Genomic DNA, 22,394 nt, shown 5'->3' with positions numbered 1-22,394 from the left:
TTCCCGGGCCGGTACAAGATCTCGTAATTGTAGGTGGAAAGTTCGATTCTCCACCTCAAGATCTTGTCGTTTTTGATTTTGCCCCTCTGCTTGTTGTTAAACATAAAAGCAACTGAACGCTGGTCAGTGAGCAGGGTAAATCGTTTTCCAGCCAGGTAGTGCCTCCAATGACGCACAGCCTCCACAATAGCCTGGGCCTCCTTCTCAACAGCGGAGTGTCTGGTCTCCGGGCCCTGGAGGGTTCGTGAAAAGAAGGCCACGGGTCTCCCCGCCTGATTAAGGGTAGCGGCCAGGGCAAAGTCGGACGCGTCGCTTTCCACCTGGAAGGGGATGGATTCGTCCACTGCGTGCATGGTGGCTTTGGCAATGTCTTCTTTGATACGGTGGAAGGCTAAGCGGGCCTCTGCCGTCAAGGGAAAAGAGGTGGACTTGATCAGCGGACGAGCCTTGTCCGCATAATAGGGGACCCACTGGGCGTAATAGGAGAAAAACGCTAGGCACCTCTTCAGGGCCTTGAGGCAGTGGGGCAGTGGGAGTTCCATAAGGGGACGCATCCGGTCGGGGTCGGGACCGATGACTCCGTGTTCCACAACACAGCCAAGGATGGCGAGGCGGGTTGTGCGGAATATGCACTTCTCCTTGTTATACGTCAGGTTCAGGAGTTGGGCGGTGCAGAGGAATTTTTCGAGGTTTGCGTCATGGTCCTGCAAGTCATGGCCGCAGATGGTCACATTGTCCAGATATGGGAAAGTGGCCTGCAACGCATTTTGATCGACCATCCGGTCCATCTCCCTTGGTGACGCCAAAGGGAACCCTAAGGAAGTGATAGAGGCGGCCGTTTGCCTCAAAGGCAGTATACTGGCGGTCCTCAGGGCGGATAGGGAGCTGGTGGTACGCTGATTTCAGGTCAATGGTCGAGAAGACGCGGTACTGCGCGATCTGGTTGACCATATCAGCTATGCGGGGGAGTGGGTAAGCGTCCAGCAGGGTGTAGCGATTTATTGTCTGGCTGTAGTCGATGACCAGGCACTGCTTCTCGCCGGTCTTAACGACCACAACCTGGGCTCGCCAGGGGCTGGTGCTGCCCTCAATAATCCCCTCCTTCAGGAGCCGCTCCACTTCGGTTTTAATGAAAACCCTGTCCCCGGCACTGTATCGCCTGCTCTTTGTGGCGATGGGCTTACAGTCGGGGGTGAGGTTAGCAAACAGTCGGGGGGGGCGGTGACTCTGAGTGTGGAGAGGTTGCACCTGGTGCGCGGTGGGCAACTTGGAAGCTGCTGGCTGCGGACTGTGAGTGGGGGGAGGGGTCCACTGTACGCCATCGTAACACTTTTAAGGTGGCACTGAAAATCTAACCCCAGTAGAACGGCAGCGCAGAGGTGGGGCAGTACCAGAAGTTTAAAATTATCATACACAGTCCCGTCTACTAAGAGTGTCACCACGCAGTAGCCGCCAATGTCCGCCGACTGGGACTCGGAGGCCATAGAAATCCGCTGGTGCGCAGGCAGGACTGGGAGAGAGCAACGCCGCACCGTGTCGGGGTGGATGAAGCTCTCCGTGCTCCCAGAGTCAAAAAGGCAGGTTGTTTCGTGACCATTTACCTTCATGTCCATTGTGGACCGGGCCAGTTGGTGCGGTCTCGCTTGGTCCAGCGTAACGGAGGCCAGCGTAGGGGTCGGTGTGTCGCTGCGGGTATCAGATGAGGTGGTGTTGGGGGCCTGCTGCGTCCCGGCTGGCGTCCAAGATGGCGGCGTCCATGATCCCCATGTGGCTGGAGGCGTCCAAAATGGCTGTTGTTCTGGTGGTTCGCACATGGCTGGGGAGGCCCAAGATGGCGGCCCGCACGGCCCACACGCGGCGCTGCTGGGGTTCGGGGTGGCTTTGGCCCTGCAGATGCTGGCGTAGTGTCCCTTCTTCCCGCAGCCCGAGCAGATCGCATTTTTCGCCGGGCAGCGCGCTCTGGGGTGTTTGGCCTGGCCACAGAAGTAGCATTTCTGGCCTTGGGACACTGCTGCGGTAGTTGGGCCGTTGCTGGGATGTGGCTGGGGTGGCACGGCGCTATGAGACGGTCCTACCGTGTCCCAGGCTGTCGTTCCCCGCGGCATCCACGGTGCAGAGGAGTAGGCATCCATGCCCCGGTAGGCTGCGTCCAATGATAGTGCGAGTTCAGAGGCCTTGTTGAGGTCGAGGTCACTCTGCGCCAACAGTCGCTGTCGGGTGTAATTGGACCTGTGGCCCGCTACAAAAGCGTCCCGGATAAGTTCCTCTGTGTACACGGCGGTCTTTACATCCTTACAACCACAGGCCCGGCCAAGCACAGACAGTGCCTGAAGGTATTCCTCGGTCGATTCCCCAGGTTGTTGTTTACAACTCCCCAGGAGGTGCCTGGCGTACACCTCGTTCACTGGGCGCGTGTACTGGTCCTTGAGGAGCTTGAGAGCAGCCGTGTACGAGGTCGCGTCCTGGATGACCGAGTACGCTCGGTGGTTCACTTTGGAGGTCAGGACATCCAGTCTGTCCTCATCCGATTTGACCGTTGCAGCGGAGGCGATCAGCAATCTTTCGAAGCACCTAAGCCAGTGAGCAAACTTGGTGGATGCGTCCGCCTCCCGATGGCCTAAGTCCAGGCATGCTGGTGTGAGGATCTTCTCCATTATAAAAAATTCTTGTTAATAAAATTGATGCGCTATCAATTACTCAAAAGACTGAGGTTAAGCGAGTAACTAACAGGCTTTTATTAACAAGAGAATGAAGGTGTGCCTCGAGTGGTCGACCAGTCCAGAATACAGAGGGACTGTGGAGCAGTCACCTTTATACCTGGACTCGTGGGAGGAGTCAGCTGAGGCATGTACAGACATGTACACAGTGGAATACAAACACCCACACAGGCAGGTATAACAGTGGTTTACCACAGCAGATTCAATAGTAACTTTAAAAAGGGAACTGGATAGTTGAAAAGGAGAAACTTGCAGGGCTATGGGGAAAGGGCAGTGGAATGGGACTAATTGGACAGCTCTTTCAAAGAGCCGGCACAGGCATGATGGGCTGAATGGCCTCCTTCTGTGCTGTAAGATACTATGATTCTATGACTTTGACAAAATAATTTTTGATGCAAGTTCAGCCCTTCAGCGGGTTGCTGCAGAGTCTGGGCTGTGCTTTGTATGACTAGAGCTGCAAATGTCTCTCCTGCAGTGACCACTTCTGGTTGATATTGTGATGGGCTTTTCTAGATTAGAAATACGGCAGCCACTGTCCAGTTCCTTGTGAATCGAGACCCAGTATATTCTGCGAGGGTGAATGCCCAATACTGGGTAACTTAACAAGTCTGCGTTGACAGCGAGGGAGCTCGACTGCCTGCAGCGCATATCAGAAATTCCGGCTTTGTGGATTTCCGATCCGCGCTACCAGTGGAGGAGGCTGGTGGACTCGACGCATGATCCCTCATAGGTGTAGCATCCATAAGAAGCTCAAACCTCTTTGCACTGACACTAAGCTTGTGTGCTGTTATTCCGGAGTTAAACCCAGCCTGACACGGAAGGGAAGTGGAGCTAAATTCCCTCCTCCAAGGATTCTCACACCACTTTATTCCGGTTGTCAGAATGGGCCTTGACTCTTGATTTAGGCTCCTTTCCCACTAGACTGTAGCACTTGTGGGAAGGGGGACTGCTGTGCATTGTGAACTTAACCAAAGTGTTACATATCTCGGTGTCCAACCAGAAGCAGTGAAGGAAAATTCATCTCCCCTCTTTTGTTCAATGCTCAGTAATTGAGACAATGTAGGAGCTGTGAGTGGCTAATTTTCAATCCCTCTGAACTTCTGGAAAATTCATGATGCTCTGACGGTCAAGTCCTGAGAATAACAAGCCCACACTTTGCTAGCACCAAAATAGTAATGAAGATTTTGGACTTGATTTCCAGTTATCTGAAAATGACATAGTGCACACAAAATAAATCACCTAACTGTGCATAGTTACTAATCAGCTTCCCATCAAAAACTGCCTTCCTATTTATCTAAGACCCACGCTGCTGGCAGCAGCTTCTAGATGCCCAGGTCTCATGCAGGTGCAACCCAAAGCTAAACTTGTTGGGATTCGCTATGGACCCAGGTCAGGAAGATTGGAATCTACTGGACCTCCTCATCTTACAGTCTTGGTGAATTTAGTGTCAGGTTGCAGCCAGCGACATGTGACCCAGGCACTGGGAGCTGATGTCACCAGCACAAGAGTTAATGTGATATAAAAGCATCTAAAGGTTCATTTCTGTGCCACATCAAGCCCATAGTATTGTTAATATATTGTGATCATATAATTCCCAAAATTACAAACCCCCCTCCTGACAGCACTGCAGATTGGAGAACCTGACATGGGTTAAGAAAATTTAGTGTCTACGATTAATCTTTATTCTTACTTTAGCCTTCCAAAATAATATCTGGATATACTCAGTGTACCTTCCATTATACCCCTGCACACCATCAAAACACACTGGAGATCAGTTCTGATTTTTTTTAGATTGAGAAGTTCAGGTGAAAGGTCAAAGCCTATAGTGTCGGTCACCATCCAGTTTGTAAACCGTAGGAGAGAAAAATGGGATAACATAGTTAAATCCCTGGTAAGACCAAAAATTAGGGGGCCGAGCCATTGTTGTTCTAGTTCAATCGCTGTTAAGTCAAATACTTGTACATATTAATATCGGCCTATCTTTGTTCAAGTGACCTGTAAGGGTCACATTGTACTCATCTCGGGAAACAGAATGTTTTCGCACAGCAATCTAACAAATCTATTAATAATTTGTAACTTTTCTTAATAATACTGCGCACTCTGATAGATCTTCCACTAACTTAGAAACCCTTGATTGTTTCATCTCTACGATATGCCTGTTTCTCTTTAACTACAAGCATCTAGGCCAACTGAGAAAACTGGCAAAAACAGAGTAACCACTTCAAATCCCCCGCCCGGCACTCTGCCACCCCTCAAAAAAACTGCCAACTTAGGAAAAGCACATGGCAACTCAAAATTAACCCTGAATATAATACTACAGTAATATGTTGTCAGCTGTGGCTCAACGGTAGCACTCTGCCTTTTGAGTCAGAAAGTTGTGGGTTCAAATCCCACTCCAGAGACTTGAGCACAAAATCTAGGCCGAGACTCCCAGTGCTGTACTGAGGGAGTGCTGCACTGTCAGAGATGCCACCTGTCAGATGAGACGTTAAACCAAGGCCCGGTCTTCTCTCTTGGGAGGACGTAAAGGATCCCATGGTACTATTTCGAAGAAGAGCGGGGGAGTTCTCCTTGTCCTGGCCAATATTTATCCCTCAACTAATGTCACTAAAGCAGATTATCTGATCATTACACATTGCTGCTTGTGGGGCCTTGCTGTGCACAAATTGGCTGCCGCGTTTCCTACATTACAACAGGACTACACTTCAAAATTGGCTGTAAAGTGCTTTGGGATATTTTGAGGTCATGAAAGGCGCTATATAAATGCAAGTCTTTATTTTTTTCTGAATACAGGTCTACAACCAGGGCCGGTACTTTGCAATGGCTGAATAAGTAAAGTTCCCTTTTAATTGCATGGGAGTCCAGGACTTTTACCAACCTTTTTTTTTTTAATTCAATTCATTTTTCTGTGAAACCTGAAACCCAAAGGCCTTTGTCTTTGAAATTTGGAAGCAAGTAGCTAGACTAACTGTAATGGGACAGGCGCTTGTTGTAATTTAAGCTCCAGGCAAAGTTTTCTGAGACACTGTGCCATCGGCAGAGCCTTGCATGCAAGCATCTGATCACAAAATTGCTTTCCACGATTTTCTGTCCATAGAAGTCAATGGATGGAAAATGAGGGGCAATTGCACCCCCTATTTTCCAATAAGCTTCCCACTGCTTGCAAATCCCTGTTAGTGGGGTGTAGTCTTAGAAAACATCAACCAATCTTCCATTCCTTGAAGTGTATGGAAAAACTAAAGTGCTTTCTTTGCTGTAATGGATTTAGAAATTTCTGAAAGTTGAAGGCACAAGATTCAGTTCCTAAGTGAGAAAAGATCATCCATAAAAAGGAGTGCTACAACTCTTTCAGAAATGTCCAAAACACAGATTCCAAGACTATCCCTTCTAATGCCATTCAGCACATCATTGATGAAGACATTGAATAGGATGGACAAATGTGGGCAACCATGTCTCGCTCTTCTTTCAAGACAGATAATTCAATGAGTCTCTCATGTACTCCCAAAGCTTTCTGCTTCTTCATGAAGGCCTCATGAGGGACTAGGTAGAAAGCCTTCCAGAACTTGATGTGCTATTTGGGTTTCCTCTAAGCCTTATGATGCTTGTGACCTGGTATAAAGCCAGAACCTGCCCTACATATTCCTCATGAGAGCAAAATGCAGCATCATCCTTTCTGATTATTCCTTGGGCCTCCAAAGCATCCTCAATGCAAGCTAATAACTAGCCAAGGATCCAATGTAAGAGAGTAATAACTCAGTAGTTTTGGCTCTCACGATGATTCTCCTTTTGGGATAGAAATCACAACTGCGCTTTGGAATAACAAGGATATGCATACCTTAAACAGAATCATAAGAACATAAGAACATAAGAAATAGGAGCAGGAGTAGGCCAATTGGCCCCTCGAGCCTGCTCCGCCATTCAATAAGATCATGGCTGATCTGATCCTAACCGCCAATCCACTATGACAGGACTATCTCCTGAATCTAACAGCATTAGACACACGAAAAACAGGAGCAGGATCAGGCTACACGGCCCCTGGGCCCGCTCCGCTACCCACAGGGCCATGACCTATCCGAACCTAGACTCATGTCCAAATTCCTGCCCGCTCCCCGTAACCCTTAATTCCCTTTTCTACTAGGAAACTGTCTATTTCTGTTTTAAATTTATGTAATGATGTAGCTTCGACAGCTTTTTGGGGCAGCATATTCCATGGACCTACCACCCTCTGAGTGAAGTAGTTCCTCCTCATCTCAGTTTTGAAAGAGCAGCCCCTTATTCTAAGACTATGCCCCCTAGTTCTAGTTTCACCCATCATCTGGAACATCCTCCCTGCATCCACCCGATCCAACCCCTTCATAATCTTATATGTTTCAATAAGATCGCCTCTCATTCTTCTGAACTCCAATGAGTAGAGTCCCAATCTACTCAACCTCTCCTCATATGTCCATCCCCTCATCCCCGGGATTAATCGAGTGAACCTTCTTTGTACTGACTCGAGAGCAAGTATGTCCTTTCTTAAGTATGGACACCAAAACTGTATGCAGTATTCCAGGTGCGGTCTCACCAATACCTTGTACAACTGAAGCAATACCTCCCTATTTTTATATTCTATCCCCCTAGCAATGAAAGCCAACATTCCATTGGCCTTCTTAATCACTTGCTGCACCTGCATACTAACCTTTTGAGTTTCGTGCACCAGGACCCCCAGATCCCTTTGTACTTCAGTACTTTCAAGTTTCTTGCCATTAAGATAATAACTTGCTCTACGATTTTTCCTGCCAAAGTGCATAACCTCACACTTTCCAGTATTGTATTCCATCTGCCAAATCTCTGCCCACTTACTTAGCCTGTCTATGTCCCCTTGCAGGTTTTTTATGTCCTCCTCACTCACTACTTTCCCTCCCATCTTAGTATCATCTGCAAACTTTGATGTGTTACACTCGGTCCCCTCCTCCAAATCGTTAATATAGATTGTAAAGAGTTGGGGACCCAGCACTGACCCCTGCGGAACACCACTGGTTACTGATTGCCAGTCTGAATATGAACCATTTATCCCAACTCTCTGCCTTCTGTTAGATAGCCAATCCTCTATCCATGCCAGAATATTACCCCCAATCCCGTGATTTTTTATCTTAAGCAATAATCTTTTGTGTGGCACCTTGTCAAATGCCTTTTGGAAGTCTAAATACACTACGTCCACTGGTTCACCTTTATCCACCCTATATGTTACTTCCTCAAAGAATTCCAGCAAATTTGTCAAACATGACTTCCCCTTAATAAAACCATGCTGACTTTGTCTTATTAAATTATGATTATCCAAATGTCCTGTTACTGTCTCCTTAATAATGGACTCCAAAATTTTACCTACCACAGATGTTAGGCTAACCGGTCTATAGTTTCCAGCCTTCTGTCTACTGCCCTTTTTAAATAAGGGTGTTACATTAGCAGTTTTCCAGTCTGCCGGGACCTTTGCTGAGTCCAGGGAGTTTTGGAAGATTATCACCAATGCATCCACAATCCCTACCGCCACTTCCCTCAAAACCCTGGGATGTAAGCCATCAGGTCCGGGTGATTTATCCGCCTTGAGTCCCATTATTTTACCAAGTACTACTTCCTTAGTGATTTTAATCGTATTTAGCTCCTCCCCCCCTATAGCCCCCTGCTTGTCAAGTGTTGGGATATTCACTAACACTAGAAGAGGCCTTTTCCGAGGTGAGTTGACAGTTCCTGGCTGCCATTGCCCTCTCACCAAGAGCAGCACTCAAACACTGATGCCTGACATGTATGTATCACCACCCTGATTGTACATTTGACATCACTCTCTCCGGTATATTTTACAGCACTATTGAGCCATTGGTACTGTTACATTGTTATAGTATCACATCGTTAAATGGAACTACTTTGGTATGGAACTACTTTGGTATGGTGTAATTATATTGCTATGTGGCACACTGTGCACAGGCAGTGCACAGTGCAGCGTCGGACATCTTGTATCACTCCGCACCATGCGGCAGCACAGAAACAAAGCAAGAATACAGCTAAGTAAAAGCAGTAGCTAAAATGAGCTAAAGTGTCTGTATTATTTATAGTATAAGAACACAAGGAGACACAACATGGTGGCAGCAGTATAAGTGAGTACAAATTGTGCTATACGAACTACGAATAAGACGAAAAGTGATTTTATGAGCTGATTGTGAGTGCCGGTATCTGCGGTGATTGAGAGTGAATCGTACGGGAAACTAAAATGACGGCTGCCGCTGCACTGACTGTGCAAATGCAACCCCTCATGAACTGGGAAGCCGACGATATAGTAGAAGCATTCCGCAAGTTCAAACAGAAATGTGAGCTTACATTCAAAAGCTTCCTGAAGGGTACTACCAACGAGGAAAAGGTTAGTTACATTCTGTTGTGGACAGGAGAAAAAGGCCTAGATTTGTATAATAGCTGGAGCTTGACTGAAGAGGAAAAGGAAAACCCTGCGACAATTTTTGATAAATTCAGCAACCATCTAGAGCCTAAATCCAATCACCATATACACAGATACCAATTCCAGAGTCTAAGACAGGAACCCGGTGAAACAGCTGACAATTGGGAAAGGGGAAGTGCAAAGAGACCTGGGTGTTCTTGTGCACCAGTCGCTGAAGGTAAGCATGCAGGTGCAGCAGGCGGTTAAGAAGGCAAATGGTATGTTGGCCTTCGTAGCAAGAGGGTTCGAGTACAGGAACAAGGATGTCTTGCTACAGTTGTACAGGGCCTTGGTGAGACCGCACCTTGAGTATTGTGTGCAGTTTTGGTCACCTTACCTGAGGAAGGACATTCTTGCCATGGAAGGAGTGCAGCGAAGATTCACCAGGCTGATACCTGGGATGGTAGGAATGACGTATGAGGAGAGATTGTGTCGATTGGGCTTATACTCACTAGAGTTTAGAAGACTGAGAGGGGATCTCATCGAAAACTATAAAATTCTGTCAGGCCTGGACAGACTAGATGCAGGAAGGATGTTTCTGATGGCCGGGGATTCCAGAACCAGGGGTCATAGTCTAAGGATAAGGGGTAAGCCATTTAGGGCTGAAATGAGGAGGAATTTCTTCACCCAGAAAGTGGTGAACCTGTGGAATTCTCTGCCACAGAGGGCGGTGGAGGTCAGTTCATTAAATATATTCAAGAAAGAATTGGATATATTTCTTAAGGCTAAAGGGATCAAGGGATATGGGGAGAAGGCAGGGACAGGGTACTGAATTTGGATGATCAGCCATGATCTCATTGAATGGCGGAGCAGGCTCGAGGGGCCGAATGGCCTACTCCTGCTCCTATCTTCTATGTTTCTATGTTTACTTACAAGGCTGAGAAATGAAGCCAGCAAGTGTAAATTTAAGGAAATGGAGGAAAGGCTTGTGGACCAGCTGATATGGGGGTCAGCGCATGTAGAGGTACAAAAAGCCCTGATAGGAAAAGAAAAGCTCAGAATAACAGAGGCTATAGATACTGCGAGAGCTCATGAAGCCATGAAGCAGCAAATGAAAACGCTGATTTCTCAAACGGCTGACATGCGGACGGCTTCTGAGATGGACAACAGAGTGGATGCAGTGAGAGAAAAGTACAACACACAAAGGCACGCACATGACAACGGGGGAAACATGTGCAGAAATTGTGGAAGACCGCATGATTACACAGACAAGAGGAAATGTCCAGCATATGGAACAAGCTGCAATGCATGTGGCAAACTAAACCACTGGGAAAAGAGGTGTAGAACGAAGAAAGAAGGAACATACATCAAAAACAAAGGCGGACAGCAGAACCAGAGAAAGAAACACAATATCCATGCCATGGATGAGCAGGATGATGATGATGATCACGACAATGCACTAAACATCGAAACCATAAAGATACAGCTTCACGAGATGTCCAGAGCGGAAAATACTCCGAGGAGAGAATTGCACACCATCATCCAAATCAAAAAAAAGGTCAAAGGTCGGCCCACAACCATCAACTTAAAGTTGAAGCTGGACACAGGGGCTCAGAGCAACATTCTCCCATTGAGACTGTACCAGCAGATCTTTCCCGAAAACCTGAGAGAAGATGGCTACCCGAAAAGCGGTTGTTTAAAGGCAAGTAATGTCACGCTGACAGCATACGGGGGGAGTGAGATTAAACAACTCGGAATAACCTTTATCAAAGGGACACATAAAAGAAAGAACATCAACTGCATGTTCTATGTCACTGACACTGAGGGGCCAGCGATCCTGGGATTAAACAGCTGCAAGAAGTTGAGATTGATCTCAGTGCATCACAAGCTGACGGAAACGTCACTGAAGGTAGACAGCAACACCCCACTGGAGAACCACCCACAAATCAAGAGTAAAAAAGACTTGATAGACATGTATCCGTAATGTTTCGATGATACAGTGGGATATTTCGGAGATTTCCAATACCACATCACCATCGATCCAGAGGTAAAGCCCGTTATCCATGCTCCACGAAAAGTACCCATCGAGCTGAAGACAAAGCTTGAAAGAGAGCTAAAGGAGATGGAAGAAAAGGGAGTGATCGTAAAGGTCACTGAACCCACAGACTGGGTAAACTCAATTGTGGTACGAGAAAAGCCAAACGGGCGTCTCAGAATATGTTTGGACCCCAAAGATCTAAACCAGGTGATAAAGAGGGACCACTAGCCCACCCCAACGCTAGAGGAGATTACGCCATCACTGGCAGGAGCCAAAGTTTTCTCAAAACTAGATGCCAGAAATGGAGATTGGAACGTGAAGTTGGATGAGGAATCAACAACACTGACAACATTCAACACACCATTTGGACGTTACAAATTCCTGAGGCTACCATTCGGGTTAAAGGTCAGTCAAGATATCTTTCAACAGAAAGTAGATGAGACATACAGAGGCTGTGAAGGAGCTATAGGAATAGCTGATGATATTCAGATCTATGGAGCAGATGAAAGAGACCATGACATGCACCTACATGAGGCCATGGAGCGTACCAAGAAGGCTGGCATCAAGTTAAATGCAGATAAGTGCATAGTTAAAGTCAAGGAATGCCAATTCTTCGGTATGATTTACACACCAGAGGGGGTCAAGCCAAGTCCAGAGAAGATTGCGGCGATTGCTGAAATGAAACCACCCAAAGATAAGAAAGAGCTGAGGAGTTACCTCGGCTTGGTCCAATACATGAGTTCTTTCATCCCACACATGTCGGAACATACAACAAATCTCAGAGAGCTATTGAAAGAAGACGCCGAATACCAGTGGTCTGAATCACACGAAAGGAATTTTAAACAACTTAAAGAACTGTTGTGCAAAGAAACAAGTCTGTCATATTATGACAGAAGAAAACCAGTCACTCTGCAAGTAGACGCTTCTACCAGAGGACTAGGGGCAGCTCTGGTGCAGGAAGGAAAGCCGATAGCTTTCGCATCAAAGGCCTTGACGTCAGCCGAGACGAGATACGCCAACATAGAAAGAGAACTATTAGCAGTAGTGTATGGATGCGAGAAATTCCATACATAACTGTATGGCAGGCGATTTACAATAGAGAGTGACCATCGTCCACTAGAACAGATCTATAAGAAGAATCTGTGCAAAGCGCCTGCAAGACTACTTCTAAGGCTCCAAAGCTATGACTTCACGCTTAAATATAAGCCAGGAAAGGAAATGGTGCTAGCAGATGCGTTGTCTCGATTGTCACCATATGAGAAACACGAGGTGGAGGGCCTAACAGTAAAAATCCACCACCTAGTGAATGTTACCCCTACAAAGCTCAGTCAAATCAGAGATGAGACTAGCAAAGATGAGGAATTGCAACTGCTCACACAAGTAATACAGGGGTGGCCGGAGAGAATCCAGCAGGTACAGGCGACAATTCATCAATACTGGACGATTAAAGATGATATTGCAGTAGAAGACGGTATTCTCCTTGCTGGATCGAGGATCATCGTGCCAAAGACGATGCAGACACAACTTCTCCATCTCATACATGAAGGCCACATGGGAATGGAGAAATGCAAGCTGAGAGCCAGATCAGCTGTATACTGGATAGGCATGTACAAAAATATCGAACAGATGGTCTCTGCATGTGGTATATGCCAGAAATACAGAAATGCACAATAGAAAGAGGGGATGATACCTAGTGAAATACCGTCAAGACCATGGCACACTGTTGGGGCAGATCTCTTCATGTGCAATCAAGAATGGTATCTCATAGTGGCAGATTACTATTCCAAGTTTCCTTTTGTGAGAAGGATGAAAGATTTGAGAGCCACAACTACCACCAGGATTGCAAAGAGCTTGTTTGCTGAACAAGGAATCCTGGAAAAGGTAATCTGTGACAATGGAACCCAGTTCACATCGAGTGAATTCAGAGCTCTGGCAGAAAAGTATGGGTTCAAAATAGTAACCTCATCCCCACATTTCCCAAGGGGACACGGGTTCATCGAAAGACAGATCCAGACTGTCAAGAGAACTCTCATCAAAAGTAGTGAGATGGGGGAAGACCAAGACCTTGCCCTCCTATCACTCAGATCAACACCACTGAAAGCAGACATGAAATCATCTGCGGAATTGCTGAATGGGAGGAAGTTTAAGGCTACACTACCAGCAAAAATACATCCTCCCCAGGACCAGGAGGACTTCAGACAAAAGCTGGCAGAAGCACAAATCGTAGGAAGCAAACATTACGACAAACATGCAAAGATGCTACCAGAATTGCTGAATGGACATTCAGTGCATGTGCAAGACCCGGTGTTGAAAACCTGGAATCCAGCCAAGTTTATTGGAAAAGCTGATACTCCAAGATCCTACTTCGTAGAGACTGAACCTGGTAACCAATACAGACGGAACAGACTCCACATCAGACCTTCACCTGAATGGGATAAGCAGCAGACAACATCAGCAACATTGACAACAACAGCTACCACAAGCAGTACAACACCAGAAACAAGCGCAACAAATCAAACAACCATGAGCATGCACACTCCAACTCCAAAGGCGACAGCAACAACAACAACAACAACGAGAGCGGAACACACCAAAACACCGCAGAGAGGAATGGTCACCACCAAATCCACAAGATGGAGGGACAACATCCAACCACCTGAGCGATATCGCGAATAAAAAAAACTTACGATTCTTTGTAGTTGATAATAATAGTTTAGATATATTTGTTAATTTAAATTGTTAAATTTCATGTTTTAGTTTTTTGAGAAAGAGGGATGTTACATTATTATAGTATCACATCGTTAAATGGAACTACTTTGGTATGGAACTACTTTGGTATGGTGTAGTTATATTGCTATGTGGCACACTGTGCACGGGCAGTGCACAGTGCAGCGTCGGACATCTTGTATCACTCCACACCATGCGGCAGCACAGAAACAAAGCAAGAATACAGCTAAGTAAAAGCAGTAACTAAAATGAGCTAAAAGTGTCTGTATTATTTATAGTATAAGAACACAAGGAGACACAACAGGTACAGTAGTATAGTGGTTATGTTGCTGGACTAGTGCTTAACTAGAGGCCATGGATTTATATTTAGACAATGTGAGTTCAAATTCCACCCTGGCAGATTAAGAATTTGAGTTGTTTCTTTTTTTAAATCTGGAAGTTAAAAATAAAAAGTTTTTATCAGTAAAAGTGACCATGAAGTTGTCGGATTGTTGTGAAAACCCAATTGGTTCACTAATGTCCTATAGGGAAGGAAACCTGCCGTCCTTACCTGATCTGGCCTATATGTGTCTCCAATGTCCCACCAACATGGGTGACTCTTAACTGCCCTCTGAAACGGTCTAGCAAACAACTAGGGCTGGGCAATGAATGCCAGCCTTGCCAGTGATGCCCACATCCCAAGACTGAATATAACAATCTCTATTGCTCATCTTCCCTGATACCTTTACATTACTTAGTCCCCCCAGTACAATTCACTTGATTAATGTGAAGGTTCGAAGTACTTACACGGTAAAAGGTGCCATTTCACCATTAGGCAGCGCATGAGTCACGTGACCACGCAGGCAAATAAACTCCACACCTGTGAAGCAATGAACTGCCGTACATTCCGGGACAGCCTCAGAAGAGGAGCCAGGCAGTGGGGTGTAACATTTGCATATTGATTTATCATTGGCCCGCAGGTATCTGTAAGGAATACCTATTATATTCACGTGATCACATGCTGAGTTGTCATTGGCCTGCAGGCATCTGTAAGGACTGCTATTGTTTAGAAGACCCAGGGGTCCTGACTCCATCTTGACCACACAGTGCTGTATGGATTGAGAAGGCTTACAGACCTGATGCTTCATTAAAAGAGTTTAAACTGTAATACTCCGTTGTCCTGCAATTTATTATTTTTGTACAAAGTGTGCAAAACAAGACATGGGGAACGCACCGAACGCTGTCTGGAAACGCTGACACAACTCAGCGACCGATGAACGCCAGTGTGAAACACTAGCAGTCAGCCTGTATGCATAAGCTTCCCCTGTTGTTCCACTGTTTTGCCAAACTCAATGCATCACATTGGTAACTGAATCCATCAGTTTGCTAGAGCTGTTTAGACTGCTCTGCTCTCAAGCTGTTTCCGGTAAAGTTCCTGGAATACTAAAATCTGAAAGGAATGCAACTTGAGTTACAAACTAATGCCAAGCAGTTAGCAAGTTCTGGTCCAGAGCCAAAATCTTGTAGCCTCACCTTCTGACTGTCAATTTTTGGGTTTGATTGAAGAGATGGCTGCCTTGCGAGGTCCTTTGATGCCACCACAGCTGGATAGAAGCCATCCTCGGGAGAGCACTGGGGACATTAAGATTTCACCCTTCAGTCATACAATAACGCAATAAGCAGTTATATAATAGAATGGCCTCTTCAAGATATCCATTTGGCTTTGTCAACACAGCTTTAATCCCACTGGTCTAAGCTTCTGCTGATATTACTTTTCCCTGTGGTACGCCTCTCTCCATATCACTATCAATGTGCCACATCACACAGCCCCTTAAATGTATCATGACAGCCACGCAAATGTGCCCATCCTATAGCTTTACTGTTTTTTAATGTAAAAATGTTACTTGAAACATAGGCCTAGAAACTCCTCGGAGCTGTTCCCGTTCAGCGGCTGTCACTTTGTCGGAAGTGTAGTGGAAACCCCTGTTTTTACGTGGATAAAGGGGGTTTCTACCGCAAACCCGGAGCAGCTCCGAGGAAAGTCTGGGCCATAATTGCACAAACCCGTGTTCTCAGTGGGGATCCTGGCTCGCAAGGAGCAGGTCAGAGAATCAGGGCTGCAATCTTGATGCCTGTGCCCATCCCACACACCGTGCCTGCCTGGCTTCCCAATGGAAGCATGGGATCAGCCTCATTATGTAATACAAACATGCTAGACAATTAGAGGCAGTGGTTTATGGAAAGAAACCATCTCTTGAATCGGACCTATATCTCACTTGTACCTGCATTACCCATGCGTTTCCAGGCCCATAGTTTCCCAGTGGTTTATTCTCCCTATGAACCAGATCTTCCCATTAAACATTCTAACTATAAATGCTGTGTTGAAAATGGAGTTTCATAGTGTTGTGTATGTACCTTTAAGAGAATAACTGGTCTCAGACTGCAGTACCGGCAGTGACCACCCCTGTATAAAAGGCGCTAGTGAGCCTCTGTTGTTTTAGTTTCACTATTGACTTCCACCAGTAAAGACGTGTTTTTGTTCAACTCCTGCTGTCCGTGTCTCAATCATTCACGGACATAATACTGGCGACGAGCAGATACGAACCTACCTACAGTCTGCACCACCTCCTGGGATCCATTCCTACAGCGAAGTGAGCAGAGGTCGAGGCCAGAAAGAAAAGAAAGTAAGAGGCAGTAGAAACGGGCGTCGACCGTGGGCATCCGCCCTGTGTTGCAGAGTTGAAGATTGCTGGAGAAGCTGTCGGATGCGGGGCCTGGTTCCTGTCGACGGTGCTGCAGCTAATCGGGCTGGTGGCAGGTAGTGCACTGATCTTTCCTGGGCTGCGGCGGTCGCGAACTCGAGCGGGTGGTTTGCAATGGGGCCGAGCAGCGTTGTCGGGAAGAAGAGAGAGAGAGGGTGGAGCACACAGGGAGCGGCCAGTGCTACGAAGCCGGGCTGCGTATAGACCCGCGAAGAGGGAGGCAAGAGTCCCACAGGGTTGTTCCACGACGGGAAAATAATAAATAAAAAAAATATATTAAACGCGCAAGAAACCGCGAGGAGCTACAGGTTGCAACGGGAACCGCGGAAAGCAGCGCTAACAACAGCAGGGAAGAAGGCAAAGCGCGGTAGGCGCCATTTTGTTAAATCGGGGAAGAAGGCAAAGCGCGGGAGGCGCCATTTTAGATTTGCAAGATGCCGAAGACTGGCTGTATCACTGCTTTTGATAATACAATAGAGGACTGGACGACGTATGTGGAAAGAGTCGAGGTATATTTCGAGGCAAACGAAATAGCGGAGGAGAAAATGGCATCGATATTGTTAAACTTAATGGGCGCTAGAACGTACGGCCTATTGCGGGACCTGATTACTCCAGCCAAACCGAAGGTGAAGAGTTTTAACGAAATTGTTGCTGTCCTACAGGAACACCTAAACCCTGCACCGCTGTTGATAGCAGAAAGATTTAAATTCCACAGGAGAACTCAGCACAAAGATGAGAGCAATGCTGAGTATCTTATGGAACTACGCAAGCTATCAAAGCACTGCCAGTTCGGAGCAGGACTGGCAGATACCCTATGGGACAAATTTGTCTGTGGACTCCTGAGTGAAGGAACACAGAAGAAGTTACTCTCAGAGAAAGAGCTGACGCCAGATAAGGCTTTCAGCATGGCAGTATCGTATGAAGCAGCAGCCAGGGGAGCTGCAGAAATTCAACAAAAACCACAGGAATACGGCACCCACGAGATGACACGGGGATTTGCAAAATGTTATCGCTGCGGCAGAACTAACCATGACCAGAAGGACTGCTGGTCCAAAGACAAAATATGCAGGCAATGTGGGAAGATGGGACACATTGCACGAGTTTGCAGGTCTGGGAAGAAGACCTGCGACAACAAAAAGGCTACTAAGGAACCGTACAAGAAAGTACAAAAGATGACGGACAGTAGTTCCGAAGACCAGATGAGCGATAGTGAATCCGGGAACAGGAGACTAAGCTGTCTCAAACTTCACAATGTAATCGCAAAAGAGGATCACCGAACCATTTGGGTCACCCTCACGATAGCAGGGTCCCAAGTTAAAATGGAATTGGATACAGGATCAGCGCTAACCATCATGAATCGACGAGACTACGAGCGGCTATTTTCACACATACCCTTGAGAGAGACATCCATCGTCTTGACGACGTATACAGGGCAAAAAGTATACCCCAGAGGAAAAATAAGGGTGCCTGTCGAATACAACGGCAAGAAAATACGGAAATTGTATCTCTACATACTGCCAAATGGTGGACCACCGTTATTGGGACGGGAATGGATCAGGAAGATAAACTTAGATTGGCACTCCATTCATGCAATGACGGTGGACAGTATAAAAGATGAAGACGTCACTCCTGGACGATTGTCAACAATCTTAGCTAACGCCAAAGAGGTATTTCAACAAGAACTGGGCACGCTTAAAGGCGTAACCGCCTCGATAAAAATAGAAGAGAATGCAGTTCCCAAGTTTTTCAAAGCAAGACCGGTACCATATGCAATTCGCCCAGCCGTCGAGGCAGAGCTGGAGAATCTGGAGAAGGCAGGCGTGTTGTCTAAGGTCGACTGGAGCGAGTGGGCGACACCCATCGTTCCTGTCATGAAGAAAACGTTAAGCAATAAGTCCGGGGAGCCAAGGAAGATTCGCATCTGTGGGGATTTCAAGGTGACAGTGAACCCAGTCCTTCACACAGTACAATATCCTCTTCCAAGGATAGAAGACATCTTCGCCTCACTGTCTGGAGGGAAGCGTTTTACAAAAATTGACCTAGCACAAGCATATTTGCAGATGGAGGTTGAAGAGTCCTCTAGGAAGTATCTTACGATAAGCACTCACAAAGGTCTTTACCAGTATCATCGATTGGTATTCGGAGTAGCATCGGCTCCGGCGATATGGCAAACAGCGATGGAACAAGTCCTGCAAGGCATTCCGGGGACTCAGTGTTACTTGGACGACATCCTTGTGACAGGTGAAGATGACAGTGAACACCTTAACAACCTAGAACAGGTGCTCACTAGACTACGGGAACATGGGCTGCGAGCCAACCGCCCCAAGTGCGAATTTTTTAAGAAACAGATATAGTATTGTGGCCACGTGATTGATGAAGAGGGGTTACATAAGACCCCTGACAAAATTGAAGCGGTTGTTAAGGCCCCAGCGCCTGAAAATGTGTCGCAACTGAGGTCATTCCTCGGATTGGTGAATTACTATCATAAGTTTTTGCCGAATTTGTCGACAATTCTGCACCCACTGAACGCCCTGCTACGAACGGGGGTAGCATGGAAATGGAGCGATGATTGTAAGCGTGCTTTTCAGAAGAGTAAGGACTTAATCACTTCAAGGGAAGTATTGGCTCACTACAACCCAGCACTGCCGATCAGACTGGCGTGTGATGCATCTCCCTATGGCATTGGGGCGGTACTGTCACATAAATTCCTTGATGGTTTAGAGAGGCCGATAGCTTTTGCGTCACGCTCGTTAACTTCTGCCGAGCGTAACTACGCCCAGATTGACAGAGAGGCCCTCAGCCTAGTGTGGGGGGTGAAGAAGTTCAATCACTACCTGCACGGTCAAAAATTTACTCTACTAACCGATCATCAAGCTCTTGTCTCCATTTTCAACCCTCAGAATGGCGTACCGATAATGACAGCACAACGGCTGCAGATATGGTCCCTTTTCCTAGGGGCACACCAATATGACATCGAGTACAAAGGAACTAAACAGCATGGAAATGCTGATGGATTGTCACGCCTACCGGTGGAAGAAGAAGACCTTGCAGTGGATCCAATGGAGTTATTCCACTCGACCATAGTCGAATGTCTCCCTGTGACGAATGCAAACATAGAAAAGGAAACACGGAATGACCCGACACTATCACGGGTCTATGATTTAACGGTGAAGGGATGGCTAGCACATGGCGAACCACTGCTGCCAGCATTCTCGCTGAGAAGAGAACAGCTGTCAGTGTGCAGAGGAACCTTGATGTGTGGATCCAGAGTAGTAATTCCACTTAAGTTGATGGATAGAGTGCTCAATGAGCTTCATGAGGGTCATCTGGGTGGGGTAAAAATGAAGAACTTAGCCAGAGCGTTTGTGTGGTGCCCGGGAATCGATAGAGAAATCGAAGAGATGACCAAGAGCTGTGCAGGATGCCAGAAGGTTCAAAACGCCCCACCACAAGCTCCTCTGCATCCATGGGAGTGGCCCTCATCTCCATGGCAAAGGGTGCACATTGATTTTGCTGGTCCCTTCATGGACTCGATGTTTTTAATTGCGGTGGATGCACATTCAAAGTGGCCAGGGGTAATAAAAATGTCCTCAACCACCACGGAAAAAACTATCACTGTTTTACGAACCATATTCGCCAGGAATGGACTGCCTGAACAGATTTGCTCTGACAATGGACCACAGTTTGTGTCTGAAGAGTTCCGGAGGTTCTTAAGGAACAATGGTGTTAAGCATTACACATCTGCCCCATATCATCCAGCCACTAATGGATTGGCCGAGAGGTTTGTCCAAACATTCAAGAAGGCTATCAAGGCAATGTGTAATGAAGATATACCCCTACAACACAAGGTGGACAACTTCTTGTTTGCCTACCGGAATGCGACACATGCGGTTACCAACCAAACTCCAGCCATGATGTTCTTCAATGGAAGACTACGATGCCACTTGGATTTGGTTAAGCCAAACGTCCGAAGAGATGTGGAGAACAGGCAGTTTCAGAATATGAATGAAAGGCCGACCAGGAGTTTTAAGATAGGTCAACCAGTTTTGGCCCGGGACTACCGCACTGAGAAATGGCAGCCAGGAACGATTTGTACACGACAAGGACCTCTCATGTATACCGTGGACATTGGGGAGAGCATTGTAAGATGCCATGCTGACCAGATTCTAGAGTCACTGGAAAGCGTCAACTCCACACCACGATCTGATACACCTGGTAATGAAATCGACGTTCCAATTGCAGCTACCGCAGAACCGGTAATATTGGAAGCAGATGAACCAAACAACGACATTGATCCCGACTCAACATTGCCAGAAGAACCTGATACCCCAAAGAGGCGTTATCCAGACAGAATCAGGAAGCCTCCTCAAAGACTGAACTTATAATTGCTTAAACTTAACCAATGTATCTTGCAACAGTAATTGTGATTGTAATTAGTTATCATTTAGTTGTTAAATGAATGTTATGTACTGGTTATCTAAAAGGGGAGGAATTGTTGTGTATGTACCTTTAAGAGAATAACTGGTCTCAGACTGCAGTACCGGCAGTGACCACCCCTGTATAAAAGGCGCTAGTGAGCCTCTGTTGTTTTAGTTTCACTATTGACTTCCACCAGTAAAGACGTGTTTTTGTTCAACTCCTGCTGTCCGTGTCTCAATCATTCACGGACATAATACATAGAATCATAGAAATTTACAGTGCAGAAGGGAGCCATAAGGCCCATCGTGTCTGTGCCAGCCAAAAAAGAGCTATCCAGCCTAATCCCACTTTCCAGTTCTTGATCCATAGCCCTGTAGCTTATGACATTTCAAGTGCATATCCAAGTACTTTTTAAAGGCGGTGAGGGTTTCTGCCTCTACCACCCTTTCAGGAAGTGAGTTCCAGACCCCCACCACCCTCTGGGTGAAAAAAGTTATCAACTCCCCTCTACCTTTAAATCTATGCCCCCTGGTTATTGACCTCTCTGCTAAGGGAAATAGTTCCTTCCTATCCTCATAGCTAAAATTCTCCAGGCCTGGCAACATCCGAGTAAATCTCCTTTGTACCCTCTCTAGTGTGATCGCATCCTTCCTGTAATGTGGTGACCAGAACTGTACGCAGTACTCTGGCTGTGGCCTAACTAGTGTTCTATACAGTTCTAGCATAACCTCCCTGCTCCTATATTCTATGCCTCGGCTAATAAAAGAAAGTATCCCGTATGCCTTCTTAACCACCTTATCCACCTGTCCTGCTATGTTCAGGGATCTGTGGACATGCAGTCCACGGTTCCTCTGTGCCTCTACACTTCTCAGTATCCTACCATTTATTGTGTGTTCCTTTGTCTTGTTTGTCCTCCCCAAATGCACTTCTCCAGATTGAATTCCATTTGCCAATTTTCTGCCCACCTGACCAGTCCATTGATATCTTCCTGCAGTCTACAGCTTTCTTCCTCACTATCAACCACACAGCTGATTTTTGTATCATCTGCAAACTTCTTAATCATGCCCCCTACATTAAGCCTAAATCATTGATGTATACCATGAAAAGCAAGGGATTTAGTACTGAGCCCTGCAGAACCCCACTGGAAACAGCCTTCCAGTCACAAAAATACCCGTCGACCAGTACCCTTTGCTTCTTACCACTGAGCCAATAGGCCCTACTCTTCCCTTAGTTATCCTCTTGCTCTTTATATATTTATAAAACATCTTTGGGTTTTCCTTGATTTTACTTGCCAATATTTTTTCATGCCCTCTTTGCTTTCCTAAGTTCCTTTTTAATGTCACCCC

This window comes from Somniosus microcephalus, chromosome 9, assembly GCF_052327205.1.
Source record: "Somniosus microcephalus isolate GS21.2 chromosome 9, FLI_Smic_1.0, whole genome shotgun sequence".
Taxonomy (NCBI): domain Eukaryota; kingdom Metazoa; phylum Chordata; class Chondrichthyes; order Squaliformes; family Somniosidae; genus Somniosus; species Somniosus microcephalus.
This window is presented reverse-complemented; position numbering follows the sequence as displayed.